Source organism: Misgurnus anguillicaudatus, chromosome 8 (assembly GCF_027580225.2).
Source record: "Misgurnus anguillicaudatus chromosome 8, ASM2758022v2, whole genome shotgun sequence".
In the NCBI taxonomy this organism is placed as follows: domain Eukaryota; kingdom Metazoa; phylum Chordata; class Actinopteri; order Cypriniformes; family Cobitidae; genus Misgurnus; species Misgurnus anguillicaudatus.
In genome coordinates this window covers 29073471-29090342 of record NC_073344.2, presented here as the reverse complement: position 1 = coordinate 29090342, position 16872 = coordinate 29073471, and the positions used below count along the sequence as shown (strand labels likewise).

The 16872-nt window shown below is 36.6% G+C and overlaps 1 protein-coding gene across 18 annotated transcripts in view; it reads right to left on the bottom strand.

Moving 5' to 3' along the window:
• Positions 1-15550, bottom strand: part of ptprfa (protein tyrosine phosphatase receptor type Fa) — a 294038-nt gene extending 278488 nt beyond the window's left edge. For 12 of the 18 annotated variants that reach the window (XM_073870663.1, XM_073870669.1, XM_073870666.1 and 9 more), the window contains exon 1: positions 15202-15550. The gene's annotated coding sequence lies outside the window, so the exon portion shown is untranslated. The remainder of the gene's footprint in view (positions 1-15201) is intronic. The other 6 variants (XM_073870673.1, XM_073870674.1, XM_073870679.1 and 3 more) reach the window with 1 other exon arrangement.
• Positions 15551-16872: the final 1322 nt, after the last annotated feature.

The following is a 16872-nucleotide window of genomic DNA, read 5'->3' as shown; positions in this document are numbered from 1 at the left end:
CCAAACATGGGTGAATGGGTTCATGAGTTGATAAAAAAAGAATCATTTATGAATAAATCTTAAAATGTAAGTCATATTTTTTAACAAATCTAAATAAAATACTAACCCAAAATATATATTATATTTTTATCTGCATGCTGTGTGACCATTACACAACACTTTAATATATATTAGAAAACTGAGAACTCATGCAAAATGGACAGATATGTTTTATGTACCAATAAAAGAAAATTACTAGACGGCGGTTCAGGTAATAATAATGTAAAATACTACTGATAAAAAATGTAAAGCAGATGAAAAAAAGGCACATGCAGGGGAAGGGTGCTTGAGCCCCTGCCCCTTTGTCCAATGTGCCCTTTTTGATGCCCAAAGTCCCATTTTCGCAAACCTTTTCTTACCATTTTCACAAAAGTTTCACAAAATGCATTGCAGGACAATGTTCTTCTATAAATATATAAACATACAAATATATTAAATGAAAGAACAGACCCTCTGCTTTCAAACAAACAAACAAAACAGGAAAAAAAAACTTTTCATACAATCCTCATTTGTATAACTTCTTAATATGGGTACGTTTCTTCAAAAATACAAAATTTTGAGCAAAAAGCTGAAAAAATTGGATTTTTGTTTCAGATTGATGATCAAAACATACACATAGTTTGAACTGTTGTTAAATTAGTTTTTTTGCTTCAGTTTTTTTATAACTTGGGATAATAGCGGAAATATTGATTCCTGTAAAAACTCGTCAGGAAAGCGTCATTGGCAGGGAAATGGTTTTTTTGTAATTGACGGGATAACTCGTCAATGGCGGGGAAAGAGTTCAGTACTTTTTGAAAAAGTTATGACTGCTTTGTATACTGTGTTTTATATCATATAATAAATAAACGGGTACGTTTTTGCACTAAATGTCTAAATAATGTAATGTGTAATATAAATACAATTAATCCTGTTGGTTTAAATTGAAAATCATATTCCAGTACATGTAATCATTGCAAAATTATACCCCAATATATATAATTATATATATATATATATATATATATATATATATATATATATATATATATATATATAATTTAGTAAACGCATCTTTTGGCCATATTTTGGACAAACGGCCAAAACAATAATATGGGTTGAAGGATAGGTTGGATTAATTACATTTTATCGGTATGTGTGTTTACTAGAACTTGAACAAATGTCTTATTAAAGCATAACAAATTATTTTCTACAAAGATCTGTCAATTATCCTTTGAAACGTCTGTGAATGCTACGGTTATATTCAGAAAGAGTCTAGTGTGAGCAATTAGTCGATGTTTAAATGGAAAATTAGCTGCTAATAAAGTCAATGATGAATATCTAAATTCATAACACTGATTTCAAGGTTAAAACTGAAGGAAAAGTCAACAGAAAATGTTGATCTATGAAATGACAGAACAGACCAAACACTTCTGCTCTCTGATAATATGATTTGTTCCACCATGTGAGGTAAATAATTCATACAAAGCTTCAGTCAGCCAGTAAACAGGATCATCATGTCCATGTCTAATGTGAGGTAAATGTTTTCCGCCCCTTGAGATATTCAGTATAGCGAAGGGGAAATGTGATCCTGTCCAGCCAGCTGCGCACAGAGAAATCGATCACGTACATTGATTACAGTTTCTAAGCATTAATGAGCAGAGCGAGCGAGAGAGAGAGAGAGAGAGCTGGACCAGACAGCCAGAATTATGTTTTCATTCACAACACACAGATCATTGCCAAAAGCACAATGCTCCTTTGCCATTGTTGTGCCCTTCACATGCCTGCAGCGTGTCAAGTGCAAATGTTAATTGTTCTTGCTGAATAAAACATCAGAATCGCGGCAGAAAGTATCAAATATAAACCCTCAGAATATTTTGAAGAACTTCCGTCCTGGAACAAATGTTTCCATTTTCTGCTCAAGGAAAACAAACCTCCTTACAAAATGTAAGATATTAAGCGCTGGTTCAGCCTCGGCCTTGGTTTGTTAAAACAATACTTCTTGCTTGCTGGCTGCTGGCAACCAACGTCTCATTGTCATCAATTCAATGTGGCTTTTTCCCTTCCAACATCTTCCAGAATTTATATCTGAAATAAACTTGAACTGTGGCCATGAAAATGCTTATATCCCTCCGGTAACACGACTAACTATTTGCTGCATCATGAACAATAAATCACGCGCCGCACGGCCTGTCCTGGCCGAAGCGTTTTCAGAGCTATTTACTACTGATAATGCCTGCGGTCCGTGGAGTCTCAGAGGAGGAAGCAGGCGGGTGAACTCATGAATCACTCGCTTCTTTCATCACTGCTCAAAACGCTCACCTGTGGGGCAGGTTTAGGGTTCTGCAGACATGAAAGGAAAACGGGAATGTGGGGGACCTCCAGTTTCTCAGTGGCTATGTTTACATGCACAAAATTTGGTCAATCCGAGTGAATTTAATAAGATTGAAGGTTACGGCAAACATGCACCAAAACTGATTTTAATGTTCGTTTACAAGTATATTTTATAGAATCTGAACTGAAAATCTGCACAAGCGCACAGCCAGGGTTGCCAGATTCGCGTATCAAAACCATCGTAATAGACATTCAAAACTAGCCCAAAAGCATCCAAATGCACAAATATCAATAACTAATCAACGAAATCATGTAATCTTTAACCCGCAAAAAAACAACAACTGGTGGAAAGAGTGTAAGCAGTAGCCCAAATCTAAATATGAAAAAACAGAGGACTTGGCAACGCTACGGTGAAGACAGCATCTCTCGTCGAGTTCACGCTTTATCTCTGAACAAAAGTCAAAACTGAGTTGGAGAAGAAGTTTTCAGATATAAGTAATGAAATCACACTTTTCAAAAGTCACAATGCTATTTTATTGCTTTAAGTAGCCTAATGTTTAAAAAGTACACATAAACGCTGCAGAATGTACATTGCGTGACCTCATTAATGTTACCTTAATAATGCGTGATGCTATTGCCTTACTGTTGCGTGTTTCTGTCACGAGAATCGTGTGATATAAGAGGTAAATATAAGATGTGAACTTGAGCACAAAGGTTCTGCACATGTGCACAATGCATTTTTGCGTCCGATTGAGAAAATACTACGATTGACGCATTTACAAGGTGTACTTTTCACCCGCTGATCGGATCACAGATCAGAGTACACCACCCCCTTCAATATGATCCAAATTGTATCCGATCGTCCTCAATCTTATTGATTAAGGTGTTTACAAAACCCCGTTAGCTGTTCTCAAATGCACTTCAACACCACAGCTTCGGGGGGCTTATTGCTTTTATAAAACAGTTACTTCATATGAATAGCAGGATTTCATAAAATACAACACAACAAATAAGTTGTATTTATGTTATAGTACAAATATTAATCATCAGAATAAAAAACCAGAACGGGCAATTTTATAATACGTATTTGATTATGAACATAATATTGTCTGTCTGTATGTCTACATACACACATACCATCTCTTATCTCATACTCATTTCATTAATAATCAGTAATGAAGATATAATTATGTTAGATATTCTGGTACGCAGTTTTAAATGCTATATGTTTTAAAGCTATATGCAATGTGAAGAATCTGAGACCAAACAAAAGCAAGATCTGTAAAGTTGCAAAGATGAATCACTTATAATCATCCACGCCTTTCTGAAACACCTCATTTAAACATGCACCCACTATGTGTAAAGATTTGCAAAACACCACCCAAATGTATATGCCAAAAAAGAAGACATAACCTGTATTTTCGCTTTAGTATTGTTGCCGCCCCCTCCATGCAGTATTGCTTTATGAGCGTATATTCCTAATATAGTAGGGATGCTCCGATCAGGGTTTTTGCAGGCCGATACCGATCACCGATTTGTTGTCTTCGTGATCGGCCGATACCAATGCCGATACCGATTTTTCAAGCTGATATACAAGCTTTTTGATGACTGTTACTGTTAAAATTTTTTCTAGATAAAGTAATAACACAGATGTTGCCTTTGTTATATTACTTGCAGTAATTAGGTTTATTATTGTTTTAATAGAGAATCAAAAAATTAGCACAACAAATATTTCTTCTGCAAAGAGAAGTTTAATATGCCTTTAAAAAGTCTTATGTCTGTTAAAAGTGATAAAAATAAAACACTTCACAGTCTAAACTGTATGAATTAAACATACACGCATTCATATGAAGTATAACAGTTCTTTAGTGAAGAGCAGAAAGTGATTTTATTGAGAGATGAATTAGGATACTGCAGCTTTAAGACGTGAGAGAGATCACTCTGTTCACGTGCACTGATGACTGAGGCTTCTGTGTGTGCATGCGCCGGATGTACGCGGCCGAGAGCAGCAGTGAGGAAAATGAAAGTTTAAACGCTCAAACTTTAAAATGCATGCAAATAATAAACTTTTGGCACGAGGATGCAATTATCCGCAATAGATGTGTGTTGTATACGCTGTTTGATGGGGATGTGAAGACGCGTCGCGCTGTTGATCAGATCGCGTCCTCATAGAAAATACGCTTATCTCTGCAAACGCAAAGAGAGAAATGCAAATCTGCATGTCACACACGAGCGATGGGTTATAAAAATGCTCGCATTGCGTAAAAATGGTCTCTAACTGCAGCCGCATTCAGGAGCCCTATGTTGACAAAGGTAAACAGAAAGATCGGTTTAGGAGATCGGCAAATTTAGCGAGGACCGATCGAGTCATTTAATGACGTTATCGGCCGATACCGATCGGCGGCCGATCGATCGGAGCATCCCTAGTAGGGAGCGTAACATTTCCGTCACATGCTTATTCGGCCAATCACATCGCAGTGAATAGCTGGCCAATCAAAGCACATCACGCTTTTCATCGTACGATGAGCTTTGTACAAATGATAAGGTTGACATTTGCATGGAATTGCCCATATATATTAAAACTGTGAGACAAAAATGCTGAATACTTAAAAATCTACTGAAAAATCCAGCTTAGACCAGCATAAGCTGGTTTCCCAGCCTGGTCTTAGCTTGTTTTGCTGGCAGAGCAAGCTGGTCTAGTTGTGTTTTGGTCACTTTTTTAAGCTGGTCTAGCTGAACTAGCTGACCTACCAGACTGACCAGCTTTGCCAGGCTAGGAGGACCATCTTAAACCAGCTACCTGCTTATCTTAGCTGGATTCTTCAGCAGGGTAAACCATGATTTTTTGTCATATTGCCCAACATTTACAACAAACCTTTTAAAAAGACCCTTAAAAGCAAAAGATTAAAAGCATCTTTTCCAAAGCTTTCATGAAGTGTACGGCAAGTAGTCACTAATTTGTTTACTCCTCACTTCCTGTTTATATTGGAAAAGATGTAGTAAGCAGTGTGAAAAGATGATTTAAGATGATAACATCTAAAGAAACAATGGCTTTATTAGTCTCCATGCTTCGCAGATGGCCTTGGGATATCAAAGATGTCCACTTGAGACTAAAGCACAAACGGCTCACCTGCTGACAGATATGATGGAATATTTTATTAACCAGCGGTGTCTTGATATATATACACTCTTGAGTTTCAATCCCCAGAGCGTGTCAAGGCCAGAGATGGACCACTTTGTCCTGAGCCCTATTATTGAAGTCACAATCTAACACCTACAGTATCTGTCCACATCTGCGAAAGGCTCCATAAAATCTCCCATAAACCAGATAGGGCGTCTGGTCACTTGCGGATGGCCATCACAGGACACAGATCGTAAAACACTTGTGTGCGTACATGCGATACCGAATGCGTCAGAGCGGCTTCAAATATGAACAGGCTGTGAACATGAGACCTTCACGCTATCCCATCCTAAAATCGACTAGATTTGCTTGCAAATAAAGTTATCTGATCTTTATTTGCTCTCACACGATACATCAAAGTGAAAGTAGTTGATGGTCCACTTCAGCATCACTCAATCAAAGGAAAACTTTAACCATAGGCAACACTTTTTATGTTACACAACATTACTGTGCTTATAGCCACTGTTGAATTAAATGCTAGTGGTGCAGCCTTGTGTTTAAAGGAGTTATTTATAAGTGTAAGTCTGTACGTTCGTAACCATGATATATGCCTATATATTATTCAGCGTACTTAGTCTATGTGGTGCAAATTAGGAACTATTAAATATTTACAAAACTATTTGAACTTGATGCACACAAAAATGTTAAGGATGTCTTACCTTAAAGGATAAGTCCATTTTCTTAACTCTTTCCCCGCCATTGATGAGATATCTCGTCAATTAAGAGAAAACGCTTCCCCGCCAATGACGAGATTTTCCGTCTTTCCGCAATACCGCTTTTATCCAACAGGTGGCGCACTTCCGCAACTTATACAACCCGGAAGTATTGCCCTCTGACAAGCTGCTGCATGTCCGTGTCTGTTTTAAAGATCGCTCTAAATGGGAACTCTATCAAAAGTCCATCACAAAAATGGAATTATCTCTGCTTTTTGCTCAAAATGTGGTGTTTTTGCAGAATCCTACACATATTCAAAAGCTGATTACAAAAGAACTACTCAAGGTAGGATAAAACGTTTTTTTTTGTTTGAAAGCAGAGGGTCTGTTCTTTCATTTGGTATATTGTATGTTTATATATCTGAAGAAGAACATTTTCTGGAAGGCATTAAACTTTGGTGAAAATCATGAAAAACGCTGGCGCTGGCTGGCAACTTTTTAAAAAAATGCTGACGGTGAAAGAGTTAAAAGAAAAATCCAGATAATTTACTCACCACCATGTCATCCAAAATGTTGATGTCTTTCTTTGTTCAGTCGAGAAGAAATTATGTTTTTTGAGGAAAACATTGCAGGATTTTTCTCATTTTAATGGACTTTAATAGAGCCCAACATTTAATACTTAACTCAACACTTTTCACAGAGTTTCAAAGGACTATAAACAATCCCAAACGAGGCATAAGGGTCTTATCTAGCAAAACGATTGTCATTTTTGACAATAAAAATGACAAATATACACTTTTAAAGCACAACTTCTCGTCTAGATCCGGTCGTGATGCGCTACCGTGACCCGACGCAATACGTCATCACGTCAAGAGGTCAAAGAGGACGAACGCGAAACTCCGCCCCAGTGTTTACATGTGTTGAGAAAGAGGAAAGCTCCGACGTTGTTGTATGTCAACTGATACTAATTAATGTCTTTGTGGCAGTTTATTGTTTACAATGGTCCGCAAATGTGCGTTTTATATATGTAACACGTGACCTCCCTACGTCACTACGCATTTGCGTTAGGTCGCGCTGGACCGGACCTAGACGAGAAGTTGTGCTTTGGAGGTGCATGTTTTTTATTTTTCTTGTCAAAAATGACAATCGTTTCGCTAGATAAGACCATTATGCCTCGTTTGGGATCGATTATAGTCCTTTGAAACTCCGTTGAAAAAAACTGTTAAGTGTTGAGTTAAGTATTAAATGTTGGGCTCAATTAAAGTCCATTAAAATTAGAAAAATCCTGCAATGTTTTCCTCAAAAAACATAATTTCTTCTCGACTGAACAAAGAAAGACATCAACATTTTGGATGACATGGTGGTGAGTAAATTATCTGGATTTTTCTTTTAAGAAAATGGACTTATTCTTTAAGGTTTTCCAACAGCACAAATATCCATTACAGCCTAATAACAGTGTTCATTATGTTTTCAGAAATATTTAATCGGCATGCAGCTTCTGCTATGTTTTGTTATACCAGGATTAGAAGCAGCTCCAAAACTTAGCGTAAGATTTGTCAAATCACCAGGGAGCAGACGGTTAAACTGCAAAATTGGCTTTACTGTCATCTTGGCAAAATAGTGGTTCTGTCTCAGGGGGTTTCTGATTAAGTTACTAAATTCATCCTGTGAATAAGATTTGAGATTAAATTAAGCAGAAAACATCAATTTCAATCTACGGTGAAATGTTATTAGAGCAAGAGTTTATTTATAAACCGCTCTACGTCTATTTTCTGTACTGATTGTCATGGTCTAGAGAGCTTAGGGAATATTAATGTTTTATATGTTAAAATATCAGTGCAACAAAATACTTTTGATAAAAAAAATGAAAAAAAAGTAATTGTCTAAAAAAATTAGATACTTTAGTTTTTTTATTGATCCCACATGGGAAATTAAGGAGCGTCAATTATTATTCATCAAATTATTTTTTTTTGTAATTAAGACAAACAGGGTTGAATAAGTGAAGAGAATACTAGTTAACTTAAAACGTTAATGTGCAAAGGGAAATCAGTATAGTGGTAAATAGTTTTACAGATTATTGGGTTATTGAGCATTGAACAGTTTAAGATCATCTTTGTGGGAAAAAAACATATGACAATTGTAGCGACTTTCGTACAATGTCACAATAAAGATGCAAAAAGATCCTAGCTATGTGTGAAAACAGCTGCAATGAAAAAAATGATTCATTGAATTTAATAAATTTTTTTAAGGTAAGTGGTTGCAATCAATTTATTTAAGCTACATTTAAACAAAAGTTTTATATTTCATTTTACTTTACTAATCTTTTTGTTTAAATGTAGCTTAAATAAATTGATTGCAACCACTTACCTTAAAAAAATTGATTAAAATCAATGAATCATTTTTTTCAGTGAAGGATATATGTGACCCTGGACCATAAATGGTATTTTTTTATATTGAGCTTTCCATTGATGTATGGTTTGTTAGTATAGTACAATATTTGGCCCGAGATACAACATTTGACAATCTGGAATCTGAGGCTGCAAAAAAAATCTAATAAAAAACACCTGTAAAGTGAAGTCCTTGGCAACACATATTACTAGGGGTGGCACGGTTCACAAAACCCTCGGTTCGGTTCGTATCACGGTTCTATGGTCACAGTTCTCGGTTCAGTACGGTTCTTGTTGTTATTTTTTTAACACTCCAGAAATGTATTATCTTATTAATGTATTAATTATCCATCATTTAGGATACAGTATTAAAAAAAGTTATAGCATGTAATCATGCACAAACTGAATTTGACTTTAAGCACATTATTAGGAACATCCCTGAGGAAAGCCAGGTGAGATTTTGACACAGCGAGAGGGAAGACATTGATGATTTCAACATGCTTTTCATTTATTTGGCAAAAAAGAGAATGTGTATTGCCATCTACATGAACTTTGTGTGCATTTTTAGCAAACTAAGGTAACTTGCCTTTATCAAAATGCCAACTTCAGTGTAGCTCTAAGATTTATCACTGAGAGGCTGCTTAAATACTGCAGAGAGAATATGTGAACGAGAGAGAAACATAACGTTTACACCTGTAATATTTAAATCCGTCTCTTTTGTCCACTTTTGACCATTTCTGTCCTGATTACTTTAAGGGGCAGTTTATGAAATAAGATCGCGCAACTTTCACACGCTAGCAAAATGAAACTACGCGGAAATCAGCCTTTTTCGTTTTATCAACGAAAGGCTAAAAATAGCGCTGAATACGAAAAGACGTAAAACAGTGTTCATTACCTCAGATTAGATAAATGGTCGGAGAGATGGTTGTCGCGCGTGTGGCTGTATCTATTGTTTTATATCCGCTGTCATCATAGGTAACATGAAACAAAAAATGTTTCCACATACCAAACTTATACGACGCTGGCTTATCCTCCAACTGCGGGCAGACTTCTTTTTCTCTCCCTCTTGCCATTTCTACACGTAACATGACCGGCAGCACTCACTCTCCACACCAGTCACCTCTTCTTTCGCGCTATTCGCATAAGGGGAACACGCTATCTGAGGTCACATACAGTACAGGGCACGAGGCTACATACATTGCGCATGCCATGAACCGTTGAACCGTACGACACACACGTGCTCCGAACCGAGACAAGCGAACCGAACGGTTCGGATTTTTTTCATGAACCGTGCCACCCCTACATATTACTAATGATAAATACATTTTGGACATATTTACAGTAGCAAATGTGCTAAAAATATTCACGATACACAATCTTTAGTTAATATCCAAATGATTTTTGGCATAAAAAACAATAATTTTAACCCAAACAATGTGTTTTTGGCTTTTGTTACTAACGTGCAACTAAAGACTGGCTTTATGGCACAGTTGAATATACATAAGCAATCAAATCGGTGGAGATAATATTAAATTAAAATGAATCACAATACAATTTTTAGCAACTTCTTGCTGTTTGCCTTGAAAATGACAAAAAGTATTGTTATTTGAAAATGACAAAAAGTATTGTTATTTATACCATCTCTGTGCTAGAACAAAAAGATGCCTGCATTGTTATACCAACAGCCTCATTAGCGCACCTGCCGTTATTCTTAAAAGAAAAAAATCTCATGCACATACATTGTAAAGTAAGAAAAAGTGAGTACTGGAAAAGAGTTCTTCATTAAAAGAATGAGCAGAGAGGATACATGTCTGCTGAGACATTGTGTGAGATGTTCAGTAGCGCCTGACAGAACTGTGTTTTTCACCAGCCAGTCAAACAACCAATGACATGATATGCAATAGGGAGAGAGAATAATGACACGCTTCATTTTCATATTTTTCTAAAATGATACAGACAGAAGGATATTTTGCAATATTGTCCAATATTTTGGCTGTTTTGACACTTTTATATCATCAGATAAAAGTATCTTATCCTGCCCCCTGCATGATACAGTATGACAGTCTCCTTTAACAAATGATATTGCATCAGCATGTCACTCAAACGTGTTTTTGGACATAATATCAGCTGGAAATGTTAACAAACGTTTCCTAAAAAAGTAAATGCAACATTCATATAATAGCAAAAAGATGTACAGGGTGCATCCCAATTTAGGGGCTGCATCTTTTGAAGGCTGTATTTGAAGGCCAAGATGTCATCGGGCCGCAACAAAGGCTGTCCGAATTTGAAGGCTCCTTCACAGCCTTCAAATGCGGCCTTCTTGTCCCCTGAAACCAAGGATCCAGATGGATCCTTCACAGCCTTAGCTATTCCAAGATTCAATGCGCACCTGTGACGTCTGGGTATTTTGAATAAACATTCAGAACTGTAGTTCAATCAAAGTGTATATTTTGCAAATTAAAAGTCCTTGTCACTGTTTTATTATTAAATAATGTTTTAGTGATGTGAATTAATATTATTGCTGCAATATTGTGCATGTTGCATTTTACTTTTGTATACATTTCTAAGGTTGGTAAATTTTACATACTGTTGGGTAGTTTAAAACGCATCAATGTGTCATATTTTCTAAAATAAACTAAAAAATATGTGGCTCCATATATCTGACAGCAAGTGATGCAACTCCCCCCGTAGGCTGGACCATCTCATTTCAGTTTGCTTTGTGGACTTAAGAGCCTTGCAATCAAAATCCGCATCCTTATAAGGATCCAGCCCCTGAATTGTGATGCACCCACAATACAAAAACACAGTGAAGTAGCTAAAATCAGCTTTTAGACAGCACTGCAAAATGATCAACACCAAATATAGTGCACTAAAAGGATATAGTTTCAGGCACAGCTATAAAAAAAACAGTGTGCTTATAGCGCAGACTTCTCTTTACATATCATTGTACATATATAATACAATGGTATTATTGTTATTTTGTATTATTTTAATTTAAAAGGGAGTTTTGAAAATCTATGTTTGTTGGGTGGAAGACTTCCAAATTACATCAAATTCCAGAGCGTTTATGAAACTTGGAAATTAGTTCAACTTTCCCATGCATAAAATCACATTGCTTATTCATTGATCACTTCTGACGCAATGATCAAAGCCACACAGCAGAAAACTCATTTCCAGTCTTCAGGTTTGATATGCCAGGAACAAAGTGATGAAACAAACAAACTAATAAAACATGTTTCTGTTCCTTAGCAGATTCTGGCATAAAAGCTTATTGTTTATTATTGAGCAAAGCTATCAAAAGGCGTTTTGTGCTATTTGATCTACATACTGTAATATTGTGAATTAAGTATATTAAAAGGATAAAAATTGGTGCAATCCCAGGGAACACTGATAAAACATATAGCTTGAAAGCACTGCATATCGCTTTGAATCAAAGCATAAGCTAAATGCATAAAATGTAAAAATGTAACGATAAAAGCAGTGATGGCTAGTATTGTGGAAGACCATCAGGGAAAATCTTCCTAAATGATTTAAGAGGCCGCTTAGAAAGAAAACGATCCACTTCCTCTGAATTTTCTATGTGAATGACCAATGCTAAGACTTAATTTACTTGTTACAGCATAACTTTTGTTCCTGACTATAAGGTCCAATGATCGAGTTTAGCCCTTCATCTATGCCGGTATAAAACAAAAGGACTTTTCTGTCGAACAACAAACAAAAGCATGGGTAATTGAAAATCCTGGCCATGCTTTTGTGCACCAGCAGGAATGAAATGTGAGCACATTCACTGGACTGCAGATTGGTCAATGTTTGCACTACACAATGATGCACCAACTTTGAGTCCTTTCTTTGTGAATAGTGATTTCATATGAGGAAGGTTATAAAAATGCATGATTGTCATAATAATAATAAAACACAGAGCATGTATGATGTTTCACACTAGTCACACGATTGAGCTTTGCTGGTTACCGCTGTGATAACAGCTACAGCGAGAGTGAAATCTGAGTGCTGCTGAGCACTTAGCGGAGACGTCAAATAGCATTTATTTTCAGATTATTTTTTATGCAATTGTGTAAATGTTCATATAAAGTTATCTGAAGGTCATCAGGAAGGACTTGTGGTGTAAGGGGTCTCCGTGGTGTATTGACTCACAAGCCTCTCAGTTTGTAATTCGTCCTTGCCACTCACATTTCCAATTTACACTGTGACTGACTTCCCACTATGTTATCCAAGTCATGTATTTTGTTACCAGAGAGATAGATGTTCAATGCGTTGCTATGCTTGCCCATTACTGCAAGACTGCTGTATCACTCTGCAGTTATGTGGAGAAGCTATATACTAAGTCAAAAATAAAGGTGGGAAGGAACCACTCCTCTCCAAATATGTTTACACTCCCACTCATTACTGAAAATACACCTCATTTATCATCATAGAGAACCTGAAAGAGCATGGGCAAAGCTACTGAGAGAGGGAGAGAGAGAGAGAGAGAGAGAGAGAGAGAGAGAGAGAGAGAGAGAGAGAGAGAGAAAAGAGAGAGATGCTGTAGATAGGGAGAGTGTAAGTGTAGCTCTCCAACAGTTTATTAGGTAGAGATGTTTTGCTCTCCGTTTACTGTGTAGGTCTATACATCACCAGACAGAGTCTGAAATCATCAACAAAGGTTCAAGACAGATTTACAACTGAAATCCACGCCTGCATACAAAAAAAATCAAACTTAATGTTGATGCATCACACATTAAAGACAGAAATCACACCATATAATACTTTATCCCCAATCCTTGATTTCACTTTTAATCTTGAAATCTTGAGATCACGCAGTCAATATTAAAGATATCAAGGTTATATTTTCACACAATGTTCTGGATTATTTTATGTAGAAAAGTGTAAAAAATGACTTGAAATGGCAGGTTCACATATAACATGATACATACACACATGCTCATACATTAATAAATAAATACGACGGTTTCAGCAGTAACAACATAGACAAACGTAACGTAAATATCCATAAAGAATCAATACTAATACAGTCCTTTTAAAGATGCTTATTTCTGATAACAATCAATGTAAACAACAAGTAGATTACCTTAGTTTAAATAAAAGCTAAAGATTTAACTACAAATTAGCTGCCAAACCTCACATCCATGATCGCCATCTCCCTCGTCTTTAAGAAACCAAAACACTTGTTATTTTCGATGAGGTATTTGTTGTAGAGTTCAATTTAGTCACTTGCCAGACCATTAAAGGGGACATATCATGAAAATCTAACTTTTTCCATGTTAAAGTGCTATAATTGGGTCCCCAGTGCTTCTATCAACCTAGAAAATGTGAAAAATAACAACCAAGTAACTAGGTTTTGGTAAACCATTCTCTGTATGTGAAAAATAGATAGCTCATTAAAATTTGTCTCCCCTTGTGATGTCAGAAGGGGATCTTATTATAATAATACCACCCCTTAATCTGCACCAGCCAACAACGGCACTGCCATTTAATGCAGAGATCAACTCATTTGCATTTACACATTGCAACATTTTTGTTCACACCTACAAAGTGGGTTCAATTTTAACATAATAAATTAATTATCTATATGATATTTTGAGCTAGAACTTCGCATGTGTGCTCTGCGGACACCAAAGGTTTATTTTACATCTTTTAAAAGTCATATGAAATGTTTAAATAAACAGAGACCGGAAGTTCAGTTCGGTCCAGACCCGTAACCGTGTCAACGCAGAGATTTGTCTAATGTACGTGTATATGTGTCTATAAGAGATGTTACACTTGTTATAAACTAAATTTATCTTAAAATTACAGCAAAGAGTGCATAAATGCATCCATATTGTTAAACCCCTGCCATAATGAAAACACATTTGTGGCATTTGTGTTGTTGGCAGTGCTCTTACACACTGAGTGCATTTCAATTGAGCCCATTGAAACAAGAATGAACACAATTTTCTTCACACGTCTTTATGTTTGCATTAAAACACTGTAATTTTAACGAATATGTGAATTTTTATGCTTTCTCTCTCTCACACACATATGTCTAAAGAGAGATCAACCTGCCCATGACTCAACGCTACATCCTTTTGACTTCTCCCAGTATCTTTCATCCCGTCTTCCAAACTGACCATCACATAACCAACAAGCCATGCAATATACATTAAAGTCTCAATGTTGCACATGCACTAATATAATATAGAAATAGAATTTAAATCCGAATAAATGCTAATCACAAAATCATACACTTATTACACACTTATAATATACTGTAATGCATAAGATTTTCATGAAACATATGCAGTTTAACCAGTATCAGCAGATGGGCATCTGAACCGATGATATTAAATAAGTTTATTATCTGACCTGTGCAGATATGCGACAATGACACGAGCTTATAAATCAACCTTAAAATTATACAGATGAACAAAAACACAGCATCTCAAATCATATGTTGAAATGATATGTTATTTTAAAATCTATCGAATATCACGTTTTGAAAAACGTGAAACGCCTCATTAGATTCCAATGAATGTCAAGTGACACCTGACGTGTCGAACAACAATTTGCGCTCCGGAATAAAAAATCACATCGCGATGCATCAGAAAGACGATGAAGATTTTTAAACTTAACTTACTCTTTAGTGTCTCATTGGTTTGTGTCGTTTCTCTCTGTTCTCCGTTCGTGAGCATCAGCTGAGACTTTTTTCTCCTCAGAAGTAAAACGGGATAAAATCCTTCTCAGTTCATCAGCATCTGACTGAAACAGGACTCAAATCCCCTGGTTTCTTTTCCACAGACACCTTACAGATGCGCAACGATTCACATTCAAGTAAAATATATCCCTTCACAAGGTTCTGGTCCAGAAAAAGATCCGTTTTCACAGAAGAATAAATGCGTTTTGGACCGAGTCTCTCTCTGCGCCTCGCGCGCTGTGCGGGCAGCTTCTCACGATCTCACTGGATTCGCGCTCCAGTCAGTTGCGCGCGCTCATGCTCACACACACAAACACACACACACACAAGCGCGCGCCCAGATGCGCTTCGCACTGGGCACCGGAAGCGACCTGCATACGTGTGTGGATTTTATCTCGTGTTATTATACACAGACAAATTGTGTTATCAATGCCACCTTATAAAAGGTGACACGTCTGTGTTAAACTGTTGTGATATCTTCAATAAAGTCAAAAGACACGGGGCTTTTTTATGACACGTCTCATGTTAGATGCCTAAACATTTACCCACAGTTCAGTTACATTACGTACTAGTTTATTATGGTAAAGTATTAATTTAAGTGTATTACGCAGGACATCCAGTAACGGAAGTGACTGTTAAATTGATAGTCCTTCCCAAAAATGCAAATTCTGTCCTAATTTTCACATCCTCATGTTGTTCTAAACTACCCAGTCTCACAAGGTTTCTGATAAACACAAAAGAAGATATTTTGATAAATGATGGTAAACACACAGCTGATTGTAACCATTGACTACCATAGTAGAAATAAAAAAATATGATGGAATTCAATGGGTAACATCATGTGCTTACCATCATTTAACCATCAAAATATCGTCAACATTTTTTTTACAATACTTCCAAAATATTTTTCTGCTATGTCCGTACTTAACCAGGGGTTAAAGGTCACGTATGTTCTGATCCTATTTTTTAAACCCTAGTTAGTGTGTAATGTTGCTATAATAGCATAAATAATACCTGTAAAATGATAACCCTGCTGAAAAAAACAGGATCAAACCATCATGGACCAGCATGGGAATTATGCTGGTCTATGCTGGTTTAGCTGGTGGTCACCAGTATACCAGCACCAAAACACAACAAAAGCTGGTCTTACTGGTATGACCAGCATGGGATGCTGTGCTAATGCTGGTTTGGTGCTGGTTTAGCTGGTGCTAATGCTGGTGCTGATTTGGTGCTGGTTTAGCTGGTGTTCACTAGCAAACCAGCACCAAAACACAACATATGTTATGTTATACTGTAGGCAAGGGGTCTCCAACCTTTTTGTGACCAAGGGCTACCACAATGAATAAAACAATCTAAAGGCGTACTTGATATAGTCTAGTCAAAACATTTTTGTTTTACTTATTTTATTTTACTTGTTGATATGTTTTATCATTGTTCAAAATGTTAACATGTATAAAAGCAACCCTATATCACGACATTGCGTGACTATTTCACGCATGGACCAGCGTGACAATGTCACGCTTTGCCGCGTTTGAGCGTGTGCATGTCACGCTTTCTGTTTGTGTCGCTGTCACGTATTGGTTACTCAACTTTTTTGTCCTATTTTCAAACCAT